This window comes from Mus musculus, chromosome 1 (assembly GCF_000001635.26).
Source record: "Mus musculus strain C57BL/6J chromosome 1, GRCm38.p6 C57BL/6J".
NCBI classification, from domain to species: Eukaryota; Metazoa; Chordata; class Mammalia; order Rodentia; family Muridae; genus Mus; species Mus musculus.
Window position 1 is genome coordinate 77804057 of NC_000067.6, and position 23986 is coordinate 77828042.

At 40.9% G+C, this 23986-nt stretch overlaps 2 long non-coding RNA genes across 3 annotated transcripts in view; one reads left to right on the plus strand and one right to left on the minus strand.

Moving 5' to 3' along the window:
* Gm33083 overlaps positions 1-23986 on the minus strand; it is a 125751-nt gene that overhangs the window by 33509 nt on the left and 68256 nt on the right. The window contains exon 3 of one of the 2 annotated variants that reach the window (XR_373562.2): positions 2875-2998. The exons of the other annotated variant lie outside the window; for it this stretch is intronic. This is a non-coding gene — a long non-coding RNA (predicted gene, 33083). The remainder of the gene's footprint in view (positions 1-2874; positions 2999-23986) is intronic. 2 annotated transcript variants of the gene reach the window in all.
* Gm33030 overlaps positions 9587-23986 on the plus strand; it is a 101844-nt gene continuing 87444 nt past the window's right edge. Inside the window, exon 1 of the long non-coding RNA XR_373561.2 lies at positions 9587-9783. This is a non-coding gene — a long non-coding RNA (predicted gene, 33030). The remainder of the gene's footprint in view (positions 9784-23986) is intronic.

A 23986-nucleotide genomic window follows, 5' to 3' on the forward strand; every position in this document is an offset into this window, starting at 1 on the left:
GTGGCCAATGGGGCTAGATTTTCTACAATGCTTTATATTATTGAATTTGTAATTTTCACAGCGGATTCTCTAAGTGGATGCTGCAATGTTTCTAACAAAAGCTTGAAACATGATAGATAGAGCTCACACACTGCATCAGCACCAAAACCTCTCAGAAGGGCCTTTTAGTGTTATCTGAGATGCTTAGACAACGTTCCATACAGAGAAAAGAAACCCTCACAAATCATACCACTCTGGTCTATATAGTTTTGTTCTTCCCCATTCCCAAACATCACCTGTTGAATCTCTGACCCCCAAGGTGATAGTATTAATAGGCTGACATATAGTCCTCACAAATCAAAGATTATCCTTACTAAACAAGACTTAAAAAGTTCACTTCCACATGAGGTCGCAGAAGAAGGAGGAGGAGGAGAAGGAGGAGGAGAAGGGGGAGGAAGAGGAGGAGAAAAGAAGGAGGAAAAAGACAAGGAGGAAGAGGAGGAGGAGAAAAGAAGGAGAAAGACAAGGAGGATGAGGAGGAGGAGGGAGAGGAGAAGAGGAGGAGGAGGGGAAGGGGAAGAGGAGGAGCAGGAGGAGGAAGGGGAGGGGGAGGAGGAAGAGAAAAATTCTCAAGGCAACTTGGTTTTGAAATTCATAGTTCTCCAGTTTTTCTGTTGCCTATAAACTATTTAGCATTTAGAATTTTGTTGTAAGTGTTCTACCATTGTCTGACACAATCAAATCCCCCTTCCTACCCCACCCCTACCCAAATTATCTGTGTTCACTGGCTAGTTACAGCAACCCAAATTGAAAAACTCAAGCATTTTAGGAGCCAACTTTTTCTCTTGTTACGTTATGCCATTCATTTACGTGAAAGGAAAGTATTTTACTCTTCACATGAGAATAATTTGAGAAAGAAAAGGGGGGATTGTTTTTCTATCAAGTCAGGATAGTCAAATGTCTAAAATTTATTTTATTTTATTTATTATTATTATTTATTTACTTTTGGTTTTTCAAGACAGGGTTTCTCTGTATAGCCCTGGCTGTCCTGGAACTCACTTTGTAGACCAGGCTGGCCTCGAACTCGGAAATCCACCTGCCTCTGCCTCCCAAGTGCTGGGATTAAAGGCATGCGCCACCATGCCTGGCTAAAATTTATTTTAAAATTATCCATTCATGATGTATTCCAGGACTGCAAAGATAGTTTAGGGATAACGGTACATGCTGCTCTTGCAGAGGAACTGGGTTTAATTCCCAGCACCCACAGAGTGACTCACAAGCATCAGTAATTCCACTTTTAGGGGATCTAATGCCCTCTTCTGGCTGCTGTGGGTACTGTACACATATGGTACACAGTCATACATGTAGGCAAACAGACATACTTTATTAAATCTTTCAAAACCTAAATTGTAATCAAACATCATAAATGTAAAAGCCTCTGAGTACAGTTCACCCACACTCTGACTTATGGAGTACACACATCCTGACCTCAGTCAGTCCAACTCAGACCTCTGAGACAGGACGTGCAGGAGAGTAGGAGGTACACCCTAGACATTGAAATCATTCTACTGAGAGAACGTTAATAAGATTTAGCAGGATGTAAACCATTATGGATCAGATATTCATGCTTCTTACTAGGTAAGTCAAGTGTTATAATTATCCTCTTCTCTTGGCCAAAGGGGGACTGTTTACATAAACTTAAATACTTCTTTGAAGTATGAAGTTTCAGAGAGATGCAAATGTGTCTCTATAACAACTTACCCATTGTAGGTACATATTGCAAGATGGGGACTATGGGATTCAGTATAGATACAATTTTCCTTTCATTCATGCCTAATCTAAGTTGGGGACATTAAACTGCAGAGGTTAAGTGACCTTCCCAAAGTCATATAGCTGATTAAAAGAAGACTCAAAGACAAGGTTCGTTTTGACCCAAAACCACCAAGTCTTTTCCTCTATATTGTTATAGAGGGGATTATTTAGATCAGTTCCAAAAAAATCCATGTGAATTCTGAATCATGTGCCTTTTGCCTAAGGAGGAAAATGACAGTAGAAGACATAAAACAAGGAAAGCCAATGAGTATAAGAAATTCAGCAAAGCAGCTTTTTAGCTCTGGCGTTACTGATGACTATGATTGATAGATAGATAGATAGATAGATAGATAGATAGATAGATAGATAGATAGATAGATATAGATACGTAGATACATAGATAGATACATAGATAGAGACATAGATACATAGATAGATACATAGACAGATAGAGATAGATGATAGATAGATAGATAGATAGATAGATAGATAGATAGATAGATAGATAGATAGATAGATACATACATACATACATACATACATACATACATAGACAGATAGAGATAGATGATAGATAGATAGATAGATAGATAGATAGATAGATAGATAGATAGATAGATAGATAGATATGTACATATATATTTCTCTTTTCAAATGCCACAGAGCTGAGACTTTAGTTCTGCAGGAGAACCCTTGCTCAGCCTCCATGATACCCTAAGTTCAATCCCTGCTACTGACAATAAATAAGTAAATCAATTAAGAAAACTCCAAAATGCAACAAATAATCCTTTGTGTGACCTAAATGTTTGGAATCACCTTAAGTAATTTCTCTTATGATTATAACACCCTTCAAAAGGACCTCCTGGTGTTGCTTACTGCACATGGGCCCTCCTTACTGATGCTTGTATACATCAAATTCGCTCCCTCTCTGTATTCTTTATCTTCTCTGTTTGACTCATTTAGCAGAGTCTAAGCTAGGTTTTCAAAGTGGCCTTTTGCAGTTTTTCATCTTTTGAGATTTAAATTTGAGATTTATGTCTTGCACTCCAGGCCTTCTCCTTTCCTAATTTATTTCTCACTTACTTCAAGCTATCAACATATCCCTGCCATCAGGTTTGATTTATGTTGCCCAGGAACATAATCCAATCATGAATCTTCTTTGGGAATGCCAACATGGCACCAGAGAGAAGTTGGTTTAATGATCTTTCTGGAAGAGAAAACAAAAGACAAAATGTGGGTGGATTTTAAATATGCAATGAAATAAACTCTAGAAGCTGATGGCAATATAAGAGAGGAGAAACTTGTTCTGACCCAAATCCAAGTGGGAATTAAAGCCCTTACACAAATAAGATTGCGAATAACCAGTCTTCTTTTACCTCCACCCTAAAGCTTATATGTGCTTCCACTAATTTCAGGTACATCTTACTTTAGGCAAGCAGTTAAATCTATCTGATGCCTTTGACTGTGTTTCCAGATAAATGAGCAAAGATGTTCTGAGCTGAGGGATGTTGATGATGATATTAGCTTCTTCCGTTGCCAATTACATAGACCCAAGGGAAAGTTGTTGGCAGAATATTGTCATATATCCCATCCCTAATAAAGCCTCAGATAAGGCAGGAGACAAAGATCTCTGGAGATATCAAATGAAAAAAGGGTTTTTTAGTTTTCTAAATACTAGTCTTTGAATCGGAATGACTCTAGTTTGTATATGGAGCTAATGGTCTCTAGGTAAGGTAGCGAATCACTGCAGCTGGGGACATGTGACTATTCTAGGTCCCAACATCTTGCTCAGGATCCTTGAACATACAAATAGCCACCAAGAGTCAACCTTTAGTCCTGGGCAGTATGGCCTTGTAGAGGTAAAGCTGCTTTGTACTCATAATTGTCCTTAAGGAGACTTTAATACAGGTAGACTCTGTCCCAATGAGCAAGTCTACTGAGGTCACAGGTAGCATCCCAAGTTTTACTTAGAACAAGTCAGCAAATGCTCTGTGTAAGTCTCTCAATCAAGAAAGTTTTAATTTCACTTAGTTTAATCAAACAAACTTCAGTACAGCATTTACACTATATTAAAAAGATTTATTATTTTTAAAAAGGCAAAAAAAGAAAGAAAAAAAAGAAATGACCTTTATCCCAAAAGCCAATATTTTCTATATTTGACCAAGAATTCTTAATAGTTATATGATCAATCAATATATATATATATATATATATGCTACTTTTCTCCTTGTGACAAGATACCAGACAAAAGCAACTTATGGGAGAGTGAGTTTATTTTGTCTCACAGTTGGAAGATACAGCACCATAGGGGCGATGCATTGTAGGAAGAGTGTGGGTGAGGTGGCTCATTGCATAGCTTTTGCACTAAGGAAGCAGAGAGAGATGGACATTAATGTTCAGCTCCCTTTCCTCTTACTATTCCTTCTGGAGCCTCATCCTATGGAATGGTTCCACCCATCTTCCGGACACATCTCTCCTCCTTATTTTTCTGGAGACACACTAGACACACTCAGGGGCTTGTCTCCATAGTGATCCTAAATCGAGGCAAGTTGACAATGGAGATGGACCACAAGATATTTATTGAGCTTCAAATATATACCAGGCATTATAGACCAATCCACCAGGGGATTTGGTGATGAACACATTGTTCCTACCCTCATGGAGCAGTCAATGAAGAGGGCCACCATTAAGTTATGGTTTAGGGACTGGCTGTGTACTGTGATTTTGCCACTTAACTAGGCAAGTATGAGGATGCCTCTCGTGTTTTGTTTTCCTACTTTGACTGAGAATGAAAATAGCACCTGCTCCATCATGTCTTATTTACCACCCAGAGCTGCCATCATCATCCTTGTCATCATCATCATCATCCTTGTCATCATCATCACCATCATCACCATCACCATCGTCATCCTCCAGTGGTTACAGTCAGATCTTCCTCCTCGCTGGTCCTAAGACCCTTGCTTGAAGTTACCCCTCTCAATCCCATTGTGCCATAATCCTCTACAGAAGTTGACTGATGGGGCCTGGCACGGAGAATTTATTCACCCACTCACTGATCATGCAAGGGGCTGTTCTGGGAGCTGCATTCACCAGAAGCAGACTGTGAAATGAACTGTGAGGTATGAAATGGCTATGAGAGGAAAGAAGCAAGATGAGGCAGTGCAAGGAGCAGAGAGGCAGCCAGCCCCTGACTTCTCTATTTGTCTCCATGATGTTCTGCGGAGGATGTCTCCTGCTGGGTACAAGTGGAGTGACTTTCTGAGTGTCACACTATCATTTGCTGGAGAACCTGGAGGCCCTGACTCAGATGTCTCTATCTGTCGCAGATCAAGAATGGCTTTGTAAGAAAAAACCCTGGGCATGAGTCATAGAAAACTCACAGGAGCTAGTGAGTAGAGGCATCAGGGAAGGTGGGAACAAAGCACACGTATCCAGACCAAGAGCTGTGCTGCTGTTGGCTTTCCAAAGCAGAAAGATTGCTTCTGTGATACGAACACTAAATAACACAAGTTAATTCTCTACACTTTTGATTGCATTTTATTTGATTGATTAATTTAGGATGGGTACATGTGTGTCATAATGTCCATGTAGAGGTTTGAGAATAACTTTAAGGAACAGGTTCTCTTCTTCTACCATGTAGGACCCAGGGGAAAATCTCAGGTCCTCAGACTTGGCGGTAAGTGCTTTACTGCCTGAGCCACCTTGGCAGGCCACGTTTAGCTCTTGAGGCTATGAAAATGTTAAAAGATGCAGACTGAACAAAAAGTACTAATGCTCACTCACAGGCTCCTCTCTTTTGTTGTATCTATGGAGATGTCGCATTGCAATGGGTACCAACAAGTGAAGCAAAGCCAACTGGCATCCTCATAATAGCATCAAGGAAGAAGCAATCTTGTGATAACACAGGAGTTGTCTCAAAACACGATATGAAGTATGAACTCAGAGATGTCATGATCCTGATTTTTTTCCTCCTGACACTCAAGCTGTTTTGTTTTGTTTTGTTTTGTTTGTTTGTTTTTTAATGCTGAAAGATTCACACTAAAATGTGTTGACCTTGCTACTGAATCATCCTGAAGATGTTTTCTAGGAGACTGCTCTGCCTCCAGGCCCTTCAGCTCAAGCTAAGGAAAGTCTCAGCCACCAAACACTTCTGTCATCTGCCTGAATATGAGCTCACAAAAGAAAAGAAACAAAGCATCACGAAAACACTGAACTAAACCCAGCACACAGAAAAGATTTGCTAAGAATGTAGGAATATATCAAAGCATGGAAATGTCTTAAAGAATATGTTTGTGTTGGCAATACAACAACTAAAATTCCCTACATTATAAAGTTTTAAGCATAATGATTCTAAAATAATCACTGTTAAAGGAAGATTCCATTTATGTCATTATAGGCTTAAACAAAATATTCCAAGAATCTCTAATGTAAGCAAATTGTGTTTTACTAGATCAATGTGTTAATTGTTGTAAAAAGAGTCATATCTGTTTAAAAGGACCCAGCAGAATTGTGGATCTTTGTTTGCTTGTTTGTTTGTGGGAGGGTTTTTTTTTAATGTCTTTTGGTTTATTTTGGTTGTTCTGGGAAGCAAACCTAGGGTTGTAAGTATCATAGGCAAAGCTTCACCATTGCGTTATATTCCCACCCTAAGTTATAATCTTTCATTATTTTGCTTTTAAGTGAATGGTGGCTTTAAAATAAGAGTTTCTTCTTCTCATGTTAAAACATAGCTGGAGACAGGTTGGATGCAACCCCAGGAGGGATTTCAGAATGTACACTCTTGCTCTCTTCTATCCCTCCAGCCACAGTACTTAGCTCTTACCTTCAGGGTCTCATGCAGTATCCCTCCCCTGAACATCTCCCTTGAGCTCAGGTTTGAAAGGGGATGGCTGACAGGGATCAAGGTTCATTCCAGCAGAATCAATTCCTTTAACCAGAAATGTGCTTTTCCATGGAAGACATCCCAAGTAGCCTTGTTCTCACACCTAACTGGGCAGACTCTCCTGGAACCATGAGAAGCTAAGTTTTCTTTTTAAAGCTGGGAAGCTGGTCACTTTGTTGTGTGTCTGTGCATGTGCACACACACACACAGACACACATACCCTAGTATGGGTGTTATCATTAAGGAATTGATGGAGCCAGTAAATGTGGCTCAGTGATAGAGTACTTGCCTAGCATATATCCAGGCTCTGATGGTTGATAGATAGATAGATAGATAGATAGATAGATAGATAGATAGATAGATAGATAGATAGATAGATAGATGGATGGATGGATGGATGGATGGATGGATGGATGGATGGATGGATGGATGGATGGATGGACGGACGGACGGATGGATAGATAGATAGACCAGAGAACAGAAGTGACATGAGAACCAATTTTTATGGGGTTAAATAATTTTTAATATCATATAGCTGATAGGCAGATGTCAGAGAAGGAATTCACATTTGTCTGTATTCTCAAAACTGCTATCTGTCCACAGAGATATCAATGGGAGACAGTGGCCTCTGAGAGCCAATGTTTAAACACAGGTATTTTTTTAATTTGGTTTATATGTCCAACAAAATAAGCCGTAATTTGTCAAGGTGTCGAGAGAACACCCTCAGTCCTGGGCTGTGTTAGAGCAAGTGTTTGGGCCACAGTGAGAGGACATATTCCCCAAAACCTTCTGATCCCTTTGGCAATTTCATTAAGATGCATTTCTTTGAGCTCTTCATGCCATTCCTAGTCTCCCCTCCCCACTTTTCCCATCCCCCTCTCCAACTGCAAGGACCATTCCTTAAGCCTTTATCCCCACCTCACACACACCCTTTTCAGTATGCCCTCTGTTATGGGAACTTTCAAGAGTAATTTCTCTTCATAGAGTCCAAGAGAAAATGATGGGAAGATACAAAAATGACCCTCAGTCCTAGCAGCAGGAAAGCTTTGTGTTGCTAGGATACCAGAGGTAGGTGCTAACCATCCCTCATTAAATGAGGGCAGCTCCCAGCAGAATAATGTTTTTTTGTGGAAAAACCTGGACCAATATTTCACATCCTACCTCCAACTGGCTCTGTTCAAGTATAGGCTTTTATTCTCCAATAACAAGCTGCACAAATAATTAAAATTAATTTTAAGAATGTGAGCTGTCGCTTGTAAGGAACGTTGGAGGCGCTATATAGGAAAATACTCAGCTATAAGGTTGAATCATTTCTTTTCTTTTTTACTCTTCAGAGGTTGAGGCAATTATTGAGAGGGGGAGGGAAAGATGAAGAGAGGGAGAGAGGAGGAGGAGGAGGAGGAGAGAGAGAGAGAGAGAGAGAGAGAGAGAGAGAGAGAGAGAGAGAGAGAGAGAGAGAGGAAAGACCATGCAAGAGACACAGACCAGACGTGGTTCTGCATTGGAATGAACTAGAAACTATTTACATTAGATTTGGATTAAATATATGATGTAGAGACTCTGGCTAGGAACTTTTACACTTCAACAGAAACAAACAGATATACAGCAATAAATATGCCATCCCCGTGTGTAACATATTGCCCCATCATTCACAAGGTGTGGCTGTAGAATTGATTCTTCTCACTCTGCTTGTCACAGACATATGTTGAAGAGGGTTTATTCGTGTCTACTTTGAAAATAGCTAAACTTTAAGCTCTCAAATTGTATCATTGAGGGCTAGGGTAAGGATAATAGGGAATTGTGGGATAGTTTGCAAACCATTGGCTTATCTAGTCAGAGTATGAATATTTGCATGCCAATTTGTACCAGGCTTATTATAGACATTGAAATAAAAGATCTAACCTCAAGTAGCTCATGTTATAGAGGAACAGAAAACGAGATAAGTACTCTAAAAATGATGATGTATGTGAGATGGTACCAGTCAGGGAGAGGGAGCTACACTGAGGCAGGTGCAAGGTCGTATTTCCACCTGGGATCTGATGGAAGTGAGGGGTAATTTAAGGACTATTGAGTACAGTGGATGTGCAGGGCAAGGGGCCACGCAGTAATGTGTCTGAGCCAGGCAAAAACTAGCACATCAGCCGGAGAAGCTCGAGTTCTGTTGAGGAGATGGGGACAACATGAAGGTAGACAGAAAACCCAGAATACAGAATAGCGAAGGCCAGAGAAGATTCTGGGGAATTCTTTAGCCAAGTCCCACACGTCAATAACTTTGGCTTGTTCTCTAAGAGAAATGTCCATGAAAGTCCTCCCCCACAGAAGAGTCCTCTTCTAGATATCCCAGAGTTCTTTGCAGCTACACACACAGAGACACACACACACACACACACACACACACACACACACACACACACACACACTAGTCATAAGAATATGATTATGAGCAGTTGGGACATGCAGGACTTTCAGACCAGGGTAGTAAAGACATAGTGTGCCTCTTCCATGTCTCTTTGCCTCATTCCATGATTTTCAAGTTGAGGTGCTTGACATAAGAACCCTCCAACCCACACCAGACTTCACCTGAGTGACACTGAAAGCTTGACTCTCAGAAGTTCCTGAGATTGTTAGGATGCACGTGTTGCTGCAGCAGAACTTGGCCAGCCTGACTGATACAGACTCAGAGAAATCAAATGTATCGGGACAGTGGATAGATGTAATCTGTCTTCTGTTTTAACAAGCTGAATTCAGCTGCCAGTGGTAGCCTATGAGATGATGAAAAGAAGATGGGCAAATGATGGAGAGAGCCCAGAGGGAGGGTCCAAATGGGAAACAGTGGTGTTTGATTGTCATAGTGACAGTGATGAGACACAGGGAAATTCCACGTCTGGAATTGTTGCTGAGAAACTGACAGTCAGTAGTGTGGGGGTGGGGAGTTGGGGGAGGAACCATGTATTGAATAATGCTGTCACTTACATCAGGAGTCTTAGCACCTGAATGCATGACTGAGAAGCCATCCTCATGTGCTGAACACAGGACCACACGGGAAGAAGGACGATCAGACTGTCTCTGTCCTGCCTCTAGAGGAAAACAGCCGATACAACAGCTCTTAGGTGATTGCACTGACTACTTATTTTCTTCCACTGAGAGATCCATATCACCCTTGGGTTAAATAACTACATTTAGGTTTATTCGCAGTTGGGGTTTTAGTATAAGATAAGTGTTGCAGCAAGCAGCCTTACCACCTTTGTGGCAGAGTATGTGCTGAGTGAATGTCCATGTTCTGGTTCTGTCAACTGGCTGCACCATTTTCTAGGACTTTAGTCCTCCATGAGATCTTCTATATCTAGGCAGAGAGGGAAGAGAGGAACTGCAGAACATTTCCTAGGTGGTTTCAGGTTACTAACTTTTAACAATGTTCATTGCCTCCTTATATTTCTGATGACCTTAATTCCATCCACGGTCTAGTCTAACTTCAAGGTATGCTGCAGGAGATAGTCTTGTACACAGGGAGAAGCATAAGCATTGAATCTAGCTTTGCCATTGCATCCTAGTCTGTCCTATCAACCAAGTTCATGTATCTGATCTCAGATCCATCTTTGTGATAAAATAAGCGTAGGCAGAAGGCTTATCCATACAAGGTTGCTTGTTTCCATTTCAACCAAGCACAAGACTTAGATGATCTTTATTTGGAATATGATCTTGAAATTGTTCTGGAAGGTTTGGCAAGAAGTAAATATAGAATTGAGCACACCTATTGAGAAGCTATAAATGTAGGTGAGAAATAGTGTATTTTTCAATGGACTCATGGTTGAGCAGGAGAAACATACAGAATAATATTATGGGTAACTAAGAACAGTATAGAGGCTAATTTGCATGACAGGGTTTAGGCAAGAATGCTGGGGGAATATGTATACCAAGATGGTACTAAACGTGAAAGAAAATGATGAGAAATCTCCAGGCACAAAAGCAAAGGAAGAGAATTATCAAAAAGAAGGAATCTAAAATTTACATTCTAAACCATCAAAGATGAGCCTCTGAGCCAAGGGGCCTGGAAGAAGCAGGTAATTGTGATATTGGGAAGGTATTGGCTGCTGGATGAAAGAATTCCAACATCATTCCATGTGCCAAAAGGAATCTATGCATTAGTTACTTTCATGTCCCTGTGACAAGGCGTGAAATAAGCAAGTTAAGGAATAAGAAGTGTATTTCGGCTCATGGTCCCAGAGGGTTTTATCTATCAGGGTGAGAGAAAAAAGTGGGAGATTGTGATAGTGCTGGAGTGGGAATTCAGACACCAGATACCTCAGCAGGAGGCTGACAAGGCGTGAAATAAGCAAGTTAAGGAATAAGAAGTGTATTTCGGCTCATGGTCCCAGAGGGTTTTATCTATCAGGGTGAGAGAAAAAAGTGGGAGATTGTGATAGTGCTGGAGTGGGAATTCAGACACCAGATACCTCAGCAGGAGGCAGAAAGAGCTGGTTCAGGACCAAAGGTAGACAACCCTTCCAAAACTCTGCCCCAATGGTCCACCAGCAGGCCCAGCTCTTTCAGGTTCTACAGTATACCTGAACACCACTTCCAGCCTGAGAATGATAACCCAAAACATGAGTCCGTGAGGGACCTCTCCAATTCAAACCAGGAGGTAGAAGAAGATGGAAAAGAAGGGCAAGATGTCTCTCATGCCTTAGAAAGATTGCCTAAATGAAGGGGGATTGGAGATTGGAAATGGAAGGAGCAGGGGACAGGCAAACAGTTAAGAAGCTCCTGTGACCGCACATGTAAAGATGGAGGAAAGACAGGCATAGTAAGTTTCAACTTTGAAATATAAAATCAATAGGCCCTAAAAATTGTCAAGGGAGGGGAGAAGGGAAGGCGGAAAGTTAAAAAGCCTATCACGCTTACCTCTGTGTCCCTAATCCTTGGCACAGCGCCTAGAATTTAGCATGGATTGCTTTGTTGTTTCTGCCCAAGGGAAGTAGTTTTAGAAGAATTGAGAAGGTTTTTAGATATAACATAAATTCTTTTCTCAAAAGAGCTCTAATCCTGGAAATTTGTTTAATAAGGATTAAGAGCCTTTCATTATAATACACTTTGTTGTCCAGGCAGTAAGAAAATGGGCACTCCCATACATCACCCGTGGGAGAGTAAATGGTTGCAAGGCTTGCAGAGGGTGATTTGGCAGTATCTATTAGAATTACGAATGTATACACTCTTGGACCCAGTGATTCTGCTTCTGGGAAAAATTCTGGAAGATGTATTTGCACATGTTCTTCTTAAAATTCTTGTTCTAAAGCTGAAGTTTGAAGTTAAGTCAAAAGTCCGTAAACAGAAAAGTGAGTGAATAATTTATTTATTGTCATGAAATGGAATTCTATGTGGATGTTAAAATAAAAGCGAATAGAAGCACATTGCCCATGCATTTGTAAAGACCCTCAAGATGCATGAAGTGAAGTTGGTAAAACATAAAAGTATCCTCAGCATGCTGTCTTGGGAAGGGAATCCCAGTGATCAAAATTCATATTTACTCCTACTGTTTATAGTTATTTTTCTTTTATGAAAATTATCAAATGGTAACAAAAGTTTCAAAGTCATATGGATGATTCAAGAATACCACATTTAAAATATCATCTTCACAATTGCTTAACATGTAAAGCAACACAGCACTTCCCCACTCCAACCTTGTCCCCTGTCTTCTCTTCTCAGGTGATATGTTGATTTAAATTTGCACCAAGATATACATAGTACCAGACCCTTCCTAAGAATGTTCACTGAGAGGACTTTAAGACTCAGGGAACAGAAGGGATGCATCTTGAGAATTCAGAAAGTTTAACAGACTCAACTAAGGAGGGTTGGTTGAAATGCTTGAAAACTCAGTTTGGGTGGGAAAGAGGCAGATCTATGAAGATCCTTGCCAGCCTCACAATGGGCAGTATCTTGGAGCACATGCATGGTTTATTGGGCTGTGTGTGTGTGTGTGTGTGTGTGTGTGTGTGTGTGTGTGTGTGAGAGAGAGAGAGAGAGAGATGTACTCCTTTTTTAGGGGACTCTTACTGATCACATAGCTATTGGGCAATCAAAAATACTGAGTTTTCTGGAAGAGAAATACTAATGTACTTAAGGTTTGTGGTTCCTTGAATTTTTCTTCTAAGTGTTTCATAAAAATTGGATTACTCTTAAAAAGTAAAGTAAATTTTTTCTGGATCTTCTGACAATATATCAACAAAGAAAGGTTCCACTTGTAGAATTCTGGTAGACGCATCTATTTGAATATGATGTTTGCCATTTCTATGGACTCGATATAATTAATTTACATCAAACTGTGACCCATCAAATCAAATCAAATCAAATCACGAGAGTGTTTGTATTGCCCTTCTTATACAGTCCACACTTACAAAGGTCCCTCTACAGTCTAAGAAGACATTGGGCAGTAAGCCCTCCTCACCCCCTCATAGCCACAAGTCAATTCTGTGCCAGCAACTCAAGAAAAGAAAATACTTATTTCCCCTGAAAACTGAATTGCTCCTTTTGATCAGTAACAAAACTTAATGAGTAACTGAGTGGAATATATTCAAAGAGGAATGAAAAAACAGGTAAGAAAATGGAGGGTTTTTCTTTTTTCAAACTATTTTTGGTTATTTCTTTTGATTTTGAGATTGTAATATAATTATCTCACTTCCCCCTTCCCTTTCCTTCCTCCAAATCCTCCTATACACCCTGCCTTACTCTCTTTCAAATTCATGGCCTCTTCTTTCATTAACTATTGTTGAATGCATAAATGTCCCTAAACATAAGCTGCTTAGCCTGTATAATGTTACTTGTATGTATCTTTTCAAGGCTGAGCATTTGGTACTGGACAATCAGTCAGTGTGCTCATCCCCGTGGAAGGCTATTTCTCCCACTCCCAGCATTCCTTAGGTGCCTATAATTCTTTGTGTAGAGTTGAGGCTTCCTGGGCTTTTCTCCATCCACTTTTGCATTTCAATTGTTAGCCTTGTACAGTTCATGTTTAGGCAGTCATGTTGGTGAGACTTTATGGTATAGCTCTGGCATTCCTAGGAGACACAGTAACGCATAAAACTCCTTGATCCTTTGGCTCTTAAAAGCTTTGTGCCTCCTCTTCTAAAATGTTCACTGAGCCTTGGGTGTAGGAGTTGTTTTGTAGATATAGTCATTAAGACTGGTCTCCACAACTCTACACTTTGATTGGTTGGGGTTTTCTTCAGTGGTCTATGTCTGTTGCAAAGAGAAGTTTTCTTGATGAGGAGTAAGGACTAGTCTTACCTGTGAGTATAAAGATAAATATATACAATCAGATAGGGATTATACTGGATAAGTAAAATAGCAGTTCATGTTCTCCTCAAAGATTCATGACTTCACAAGCCTTGGGTAGTTGGCTAGGTTTGCAGTACAAGGCATGGTTTCTCTCTTGTTGAGAACGTCTTAAGTCCTATTAGAGAACTATTGGTTCCCACCAAGGTATACATGCCACTACTGTACGCTTGGATAATCAGGCCATTCTGGTCATTGTTGTGGTTCATAGACATCATAGCTTGGTAGAATTATTGCTTGCTCCTCTCCTTTGAAAGATTGCAGGCTACCTTCTGTACCATTAAAGCTAGTCTTTAGAGAGGAGGCATTAAGGTCATTTCTAGATCAGTGGCCTCTGGGGTCCTGTGTCTCAAGCAATAGTGCCTCAGCAATAGGATTTACCCTCTACTTCTGAGGGTGGGGGAAGGACAAAAACAATAGTCTGTAATGTTTTAGGAGTCTCTTGGACAACCCTGACCAACAACTCAAAAGAGGGCTTTTCATGTCTAGTGGTAAGGTTTTTGTTACATATATTTGGCTATTACAGGGAACGTGGGCATCTAAGATGAAAAGATTTCATTGAAACAATATTTTCTCATCTGGTGTAATCTACTCAACACACACTACGAGACCACAGAAAGGGAAACAATGAATGCCATTTCCGCGGATGGGCTAAAAGAAACCCCATGTCTGTACCATGAAATTCTGGCAAGTTTTGAAGCCTGAGTTTTCATTAGCTGCTTCTGTATAGAAGCCTCCTACCACCCATCTGTCTACACTTCAGCCATTGCCTCTGCTGATCAATGGAAAAGGATGTTTTTTCAACATTATCATCATTCTCCATGAAGAGAATTTGACTCTGATCTTACAGAAGGGCAGGACTCGGAGGAACAGTCTTTTTCAGGCTAACGGCATCTCTCTTCCCTGAGCTCTTGGGACTCATACTCACGCCAATGTCTACAGGTGAGATTCTCAAGTGAGCTAAGTGGACTTGGATGCTGCTGCTGGCTACTGACTAGCTTGGAAATCTTCTAAATCTGTCTAATTCCCATTCCAATCTCCCATGCTGATTGTGGAAACTTTTCATTCTACCTTATGAGCATTATTATGTTACAAGTCTCACCCACTGAATGGTACTCCTCCTGATGGACATGCCTCATGGCACCCCCCACACACATAGCACTGTGGGAGGTAAGCAAGGGGTACTAATAAAATATCCACATACATTTCCAGACCCACGTACCATGATCCTTCCTCTGATACCAGCACAGAGAGCTGAGATTTACCCCAGAGAACACCATACCTCTTAAAATCTGTCTAGTGTTGATTCAGATATTTCTGCTATAGATACCTTGCTTGCCAGTATTTTTGTGGCTTTAAACGCGATTACATTTGCTTGTCATATTTACTTATGACATAATTGTTAGTACTGGTGAAATGTTTGACACTGTCTCAAAAGTGCAAACCTCCGAGTTGGCAGACTACCCTTCTCTGCTAGTCTTCTTGGTGGAGAAAGGAAAGTTAACATTTCTTGCTTCACTTGAAGCTGCTCTGACTGCTTCAAAGACTCTTGGGTTTATCCTGGAATTACTCAGATGATCAGAAAATGATACCCCAAAGTTTGAAACTCTGGCAAACCACCCCTTCTGATTGTCTCTCTTCATAAAAGCAACATACAGAAACCAAACGTCTCCCTCTATGCGAGTCATAGACTGGAAACATTCTTCTAAACATCTCCCTTCTTTCTGTATGAAAGAAGATCATAAAGCCTTCCCAGCCCATCTTGCCTGGTAATAGCTATAAACCCTCAATTCTAGAAAGTCTCCTACATCATAGAAAAGCTGAGAAATGAAGCAGGCAGAACTGGCTAGGTTTCCCCTCTCAGTCTGTGACTCTTGTAAGTCAAAAGCTCTTGACAGGTAGAGAAAATTGGCCCGGATGCTCTGGCAATCTGGCAGCCTCTGAGGCTAACATTTGAAGAATTTTAATAGAAACATCTTTAGAGACATCATCTAATCATGTTTCTACACAGTCATTTATTCTCCACCAAGTATAATATTAAACTATCTCTGGGTTTTGAGTTATTCCTAAAATCATCTGAGTTTCATAAAACAGTGATTCAGTGAATCTTCTATACTCTGTCTTTATTAGCCTGTTTCTTGTTATAGGTATGTATTGGGACCAGAAGACCAAAAAGGCCCGTTTGTGTTTAGACAATATGAGACTGATATAGATATCAGTATGAGTCAGCTAAAACATGGCTGACATCAGATATCTGGGAGTCTATGAGTCAGCACAAAATGGTTGACTACGGATGACTAGGAAACAAAGTGAACAGTGTTGTAATCTATTCTATAAGACTTCTTTTTAACTAATGTGCTTTTTGGGATAGCTTAGAATGTCAGATATGGAGGTAAACTTGTTTACCTATAAAATTTCTATTATGATAGGATTCTAATTTCACCTGTCTCTTTAAAAAATGTGTGTGTGTGTGTGTATTCATGTGTAAAGATGTGTATGAATACGTGTTCAGGTGGAGGCCAAAAGTCAACATTAAGTGTCTTCCTCAGTTGCTAACCATCTTATTTTTTCTCTTTGTAGAAAGCTTTTAATTAAAATCAAGTTCTTTTTAAAAAAAAGACTTTTTTTTTAGCAAAATGCTTCTTTTTTTGACCATCCTCTACAAATATGGCCTTTAAATCAGAGGCCTGAGCCTTCACCTTGCCAGCTTGCCTATGTGTGTCTCTCTCCCTGCATTTGTGCATACCTCCAAGCAGCCTGTGTGCCAGTCTACACATGTTTATCTGTCCACCTGTATGTGGTCTATGTATGTTGGCATATGCCTGGGTGCTTGCCTAGCATCCTGTCTATCTTTAAACAAAGTTTGTCTCACCTCCTTGTGACTCTTCTCATTCTCTTTGGTCACCCAACCTTCCGTGACACTCCTCCTTTCCTGGCATCAGAGCTCAGACCCCACAGGATGTCAGCCATGATTTTTATATAGACAGAAGATAAGAAGGAATGACCAGAAGGAAATAGCCAGCAGAAGCATAGACCAAAGAATGAATTCTGCCTGGAGAAATCCAGCTATTATTCCAACATGTTAGTAATCAAACTTACTATTTAAAAGAACTGTTTTTGCTTCCAGGAAGAGTTCCCAATGCCAAGAGAGACTTAATAAAACATTAAGCACATTTAAATTAAAAAGACATATTTTCAAGTGATCTACCTAATAGTTAAAGGGCTAACCATGCTCTATAGGCTTGATACCCTTCTGGCTGATGCTCACAGCCTGCTGCTGAACACTCTTTTTCAGGGTCCCTGACTCCTCTGTTCCCATGACATACTTTGCAATACTCAATTGTCTTTGTTCTCAAACCCACAGTTCTCAGTTGTATAACTTCCTGTACATCAATAACTTAAATATGTACTATACAGCTCCGTGAAATATGGTTGTGGGAAGGGATGTTTGTATGAAAATGATATGAACGCTAGCTAACAATACAATCAAGGCAAGCTATTAAACTTCATGTGAGTAGTGAAACTGTAAAACAAACAAACAAACAAAAATGGAGAGAAAACATAAAATATAATGGGTACTGCTCTCAGGTTAGCTCCATACTATGTTTTAGTTTTCTTTACCTAAAAAAAATACAGCATTGTGTATGGTAAACATAAGAAAGATGCTGGAGTCTTTATGTGCCCCAGTACAGGGGAATTCCAGGGCCAAGAAGTGGGAGTGGGTGGGTAGGGGAGCAGGGCAAGGGGATGGTATGTGGAACTTTCGGGATAGCTTTTGAAATGTAAATTTTAAAAATCTAATAAAAAATTTTAAATTAAATGAAAAGAAAGAGAGAAAGAGAAAGAAAGAGAAAGAAAGGAAGGAAGGAAGGAAGGAAGGAAGAAAGAAAGAAAGAAAGAAAGAAAGAAAGAAAGAAAGAAAGAAAGAAAGAAAGAAAGAAAGAAAGAAAGAAAGATAGATAGATAGATGCTGGAAGATTCAGTCATCAGACCTCAAACTCAAGGTTGAAAAACTGATACATACATATACATATATAAGTTTTAACTAAGAAGATAGTATATACTTTATTTCCTCCTTTAATTTGTTGCTTTAGAAATCCAGCTTAGTGTTAGTCTGAGCTCTTCATAAGAATGTGTGTTTGTCTGACAACAGTTGTCCATAGCTTCTCTTGGCCATGGTGGTCTTCATTCTGCTTCATTCAAAGAGTCAGCAAGCACTCATCCCTGGAGGGAGCTATCCTTCAGATTGATATGTAGCAAGTGACAAAACAAGAATTATAGTATAGGGGTTAGTGAGATGGTTCAACAGTCAAGAGCATTTACTACTCTTGAAGAGGACCCAGGTTCAATTCCCAGCATCCACAGGTTGGTTCACATCCATCCTTAGCTCTAGCTCAGGAGGATTCAATTTCCTCTTCTGATCTCTGTGGACACCAGGCACCTAGAACTTTCATAAATTGTCATCCATGCAATGGTGGGCTTTCTGGGATGGAGTGACCTTTGGGCTATTCATGATTCTGAATCAACTCACAGGTCCACCCAGTTGGAGTTCAGAAGTACCATTACTTCATTCTCTCATAGTTTTCCTCTTGGGGTGCTAGACATTTGTTCACACATGCCCAGGAATGTCACAAATGTTTCAGGAGAATTGCCTGAGATGGCAGGATGAAGCTGTGGCTTTAAGGAGGTCTGGTGTGAGCCTTTGCAGGTCTTGTAGGTGATGCCACAGACTCTAGAAAACATGGTTTCCTTGGAATTATACACTATCTCTGGCTCTTGCAGTTTTTCTGCCCCTCTTCCCCATAGATCTCTGAGCCTTGGGGACAGGGTATGATAAAGACATCCCATTTAGGTCTGATTGTTCCAAATTCTCTCACTCTCTGCACTTTACCACTTGGACTTTCTTTCACCCATGCCATTTTTATATAACACCAGACATACAGTTATACAATAGAGGTACGCTGATCAAACATTAGCAAATAAATCATAAAGAACTTTGTTTTAAGGCAAGTCTTTGGTAAGCATATAATTTTACTACTTCCCAAAGATGAAATCAAATTTGCACACACAAGTGAGTCCTTGCCGAAACGCCTTGGATTCATGTCACATTTGATTGTTTTGTTTTGTTTTATTGTTGTATTGACTTTTGTCTGTTTGCTTGGCTGCCCCAACATTCAGTTACAGGACCCCACCATGGGTTCTATGACCTGCTACAAAAGAAGCTGTGGTTTAAATAAATGGGCTATGTAATTACAATTGGGAGCAGAAGTTAAATGAACATTATTATATTGGAAAGACAAAGACTGGAAGATTGAAAAGAAAGAGCCTTCTTAGAAACTGCTGCAAGAAACAGTGGGGGGGGGGTGAAAATACCAGGAACAGCTGTCTTTGGTTTAGAGAAGATGTGATCAGCTCCTCCAGGTACAATAAAATAGCAAAGAGAAGCCAAGGCTGATGAACTAACTTTCTATAAATGAGTGGACTCTATTCAATCTATTTTCTGAACTACTAAAATTATAGTGCCACAGCTAACCCCTGAACATGCAAGATTCTCATGCCTGGATTAAAAATCATTTTCAAAAACTCTCAAACCAAAGAACAGCAACAACAACAAAATCCCATGAAAAGCAACTCAGCAGAAACACATTGTGTTGGGGATTACAAGTGATCTAGCAATAGTTCAAGATATGCAGGAGGAGATGATATGTGTAGGTTATTAGCAAATACAGTGCTATTCTGTATGTGAGCCTCTGTGGATCTGGGCATCCATGGGCATTGTGGAGCCAATCCCCCACAGATGCCGAGGCAGAGCCTCTCTGCAGAGAAGCGATTCCTGTAGCTTCCCAATTGCACTGCCACTCTCCAATCTGCCACCCACACTGACAGCGCCATTCTTTCAGCTACATCAGTGCCTGCATCAGCACCACACAGCTTCTGCCTGCACACAATTCCATGTCGCTGCCCTCTACTCAGCTCTCTACCCCCTCCATCACTTCCTGATTTCACAGATCCTGCTGCCTGCCATTAAGCACACACACACACACACACACACACACACACACACACACACACACACACATTAATTTTTCAAAACAATTTTTAAAAGAAGAAGAAAAGAACCAGGCTGTCAGCCAAGAAAAGTTGTTAAAGCCCTGTCCACTGTAACTTCGCAGCACATTTGCTTTAATACCAAAAGAGGATTCATCTTGGCCAATGAGAGACCATTGAATATGCAGTGATTCGCCACTTGCTATAAAGCCTTGCCAACAATTCCCACTGCTGAGTTCTCTTCTGTTTTTATAATCAATTAAAAAGGCTCAGTTCGTTAGGGGCCCTTCCCCACCCCCCACCCCCACTCCTGAATTGAATATGGAGAGGGAAAGCAAGTGGCTCACAGAAAAGGCACAGGGCTCTTCTGAGAATTGTCTAGCAGGCAGCCTTCTTACAGTAACACTCCATTTTAATGGTCCTGTAATTCGAAACTGACAATGGAACCCCCACTGAAGCCCTCTCCGCAGCCTCACTCTCGCCCTAAATAAAAATGATGGTGCTGCCAGAGATAGGTCACAGCTGAGATATGAGCCTCAGCAGCTACCCCAGGGCTGGAAGCAGTGAGCCAGGATCCCTCCCCCAGTTTCAGGAAGAAATCCACTCCTCATCCCAGCCTGGGGCTATCCAGCTCTCCTCTTTCTCCTTTAGGTGAACCTCACTTACACACTGAGAGAATTACCCCTCAGTGGAGAGACACAGTAGGTGTCGGCTCTCTGAGGGTAGGATTGTTCTTCCCAGAAGGCAGTGGAAGCCTCAGAAGCCTCATTGGTTTGAATGTTCCCTTGTGGGTGAGCCAGGGACATGGGGGAGGTAGCTCCAACTCACCAGCATGACACCATTCACATAAGTACTCGGCATCCACTCATCACTAGCAGCAGATTGAAGGTAATGTTTTAAGAGGGTTTTCAAGCTGCTGGGAAATTGTGGGCTTGAGAAATGTCCTTTAAACCTTTTGAAATTCAAATTCCATTTCAGCAAAGATGTGGAAATGGGAACCAGAGGAATGGATGGAAGATTGACAGTTAGCCCATTCACCACAGTCACCCCTTGCTACCCCTGCCACCCACCGAGCCCTTCAGAAGGGCAGTTGGGTTGCTTTGCTATGCCCCTCCCAGGGCCGGGTGTGGGAAGAAGTCATAAGGGGCAGAGAGAGTTGATGTTAGGAACAGATTGACTGAGGGTCTCCTGATGAGGTGCGTGACCTGGTAGGGGATGCAGGAGGAATGCCAGACTGGTTGGTAGCTGAAGCCAGAAACAAATATGACTTTAAGCTATGGAAATATAAGGAACAGTACAGTATTGCAGAGACCAGACTAGGCTATACTCTGCTCCCCCAGTTATACCCAATCCGGTGGTGATAACGCTGACATCCAGATGGTGATAACACTGGGTAATAAAGTAATCAAGATGACCAGGCTAGATCCTGAGAAAGTCACAAAGCTTTAAAAAAAAATCCATTAACCCATATAAGGAGATGATAGCTAAATGTAGGAGCTCTAAAGGACAAAAACAGACAAAGGGGTCATACTACAAAAAAAGTGGCTGTGTGTCCCTCAACTAGACAAAGCAGGGTTCGCAATCTTCCCTTACTAGTGAGTTACTTCTCTATTAACTGGAACCAATGGTCATAGCAACTAGCTTATTAGGCTGCCTGCTATGTTAAATAAGACAGCCCATGAAAATATAAACCCAGTGCCTATTATAAATATTTAAAAACATGTCAGAAATTATTTCTCTCTATAGGAGGGGCACTATATAGCCCCCCCACCAGGTGTGTTTGCCCTCACCACCCCTTGCCTTCCCCCTTACTTCTCCAAAGAGGACCGTGTTAATGATTCAGGGTTTTACCCATAGCTCTACTGTACATGTCTAAAAGCTTCTGACAAGACCCATTAGCATTCCTACATAACTGTACAGATTATATAGATTCCTTATTCTCTATCATTGATTTTTTTCCATTTAATTTATCACCTTCCAAATCCTTCTCAGGCTAGCTGTCACGTGACATTAGCTACTGATTGAAGAGAAAGTGGCTGTTCCAGATAAGCTAGTATTAGCTTTGGGTAAGCAAGAAGTTTGTCTGTAATGACTGATGGATGGTCTGGGTTTGAGTCTAGTTGAATACACAGCTCCATGATGAACTGGAAATACACCAGATCTTACCCTATCTCCCCTTAAGCAAACTGAAAAGGAAGAAGTTCAGGGATTGAGAAATATGGAGTCTCTTGTTAGAAGGGGAAGGAGAAATGAGGAGGCATCTTCAATACACAGACTTTGAGTTCTTGTTTGAGAAAGGGCATTTATGCAAACTCTATGGTGGGAAGGAAGTTCTGGGCAAGCTTGCTTTATTTTAGTAACAACATTACTAAAGTAAAAGTCATATTGTCTAATACCAACCTGGGAGAAGTGCCAGGTACAACAGTGATGGATGTCATAATTATGTAATTATTTAACACTTTCCCTTGACTAACTCACGTTGTTTATAAACAGACTAAAAACACCCAGGGAAATTCTCGGTTTACTCAAATAAACCCAAGTGTGAACTGATAATTCTTGACCCACCTCACTGATTTAGTGGAGCAGTGCCTGGGATAACTCAATACTACACGTCAGCATGGGTTCCACATAATCCTTTATCAAAGTCACCACTCATTTACCATCTTTGAACTTCTCACTCCATAAACAGAGTGCTCACATCCCTTCTCATTACCATCTCAGTAGTGGTCCTCCAACATTCTTTTGCCCATGACTGTATTTTCTAAAGAACAACTTAGAAATTCAGAGAGGGACGAAATGAGGCCAAATTCCAGTTCTTAAGGCAGAGCTCAAAGAAACTGAGATGTATGCGGTGGTATTTATATACCCTCCAGATCCTCACTTGTCCTCTGGGAAGAAGGAAGCAGAGGGACAAGAAACTGGCTCAGTTGGTGACGTGCTTGCTGCGCAATCATGAGACCTAAACTCTACTTTGAGCATCCAGGAACACTAGGCACCAGGTATGATGTCATGAAACTGCAATCTTAGTAGTGGGGGATAGAGACAGGATAGATTTCTGGGCTTAGTGTCCAGCCAACATAGACAGACTGAGGAGTTCCCAGTTCAGTGAAAGACCCTGCCTCAAAAACTGTCATGGAAACCAACTAAGAAAGAAACCTAACATTGACCTCTAGTCACCACATACACATGCATCTACAATGGCCATGTCCCACAGGATCATGTACACAAGTCATACACTACACACACACACACACACACACACACACACACACACACACACACACACACTGAATCCACTTGGAGTGGGCAAGACAGGATATAAGAACCTGGATGGCAGCTATAAGGAAGGTTTGGATATGGATTGGTGAGATGTAGGGGATCCGCACATGTCATTCCTATAAGTAAGGGAAGTTGATGAATGAAATGAAACCATCTACCCCATGACATAGCCCCATGCACCTCTTGCCATGCTCAAGACATTGTACCTCAGCAGACAGAGCCTCTGCAGCTGCCCATCCCCTACCCTCTACTTCCTTCTGTAGGCCACACATCTTCTCTAACTGAGAATAATCTTAGGTCCTCTCTTCATTTGTGTGACTCCTACTGATTCTTCCGATATCAGTTTCCTCTAAAATTTTCTGTGGCCCACCAATTCAGTGATACTGTGTCTTTCTTATAGGATTCTGAGCAGAGCTTGCAGTCCCACCTTCATGTTTATCATAAACATGTTAGATATATCCCTTTAGTCTCAAGCCAGTGAAACCATCTTGAGGGGATGTGAGTGATATCAAGAGATAGTGTTGTTTTAAGAAATCCAAGAATTAGACTGAAATTGGGTCTTTGAAAAGGACTAGAGCTAATGCTAATATATGACAGTTCACATTTTTGCTCACTTCGACATATCTGTTTCATTCTCTGCCACTTTTATAAAGTGCA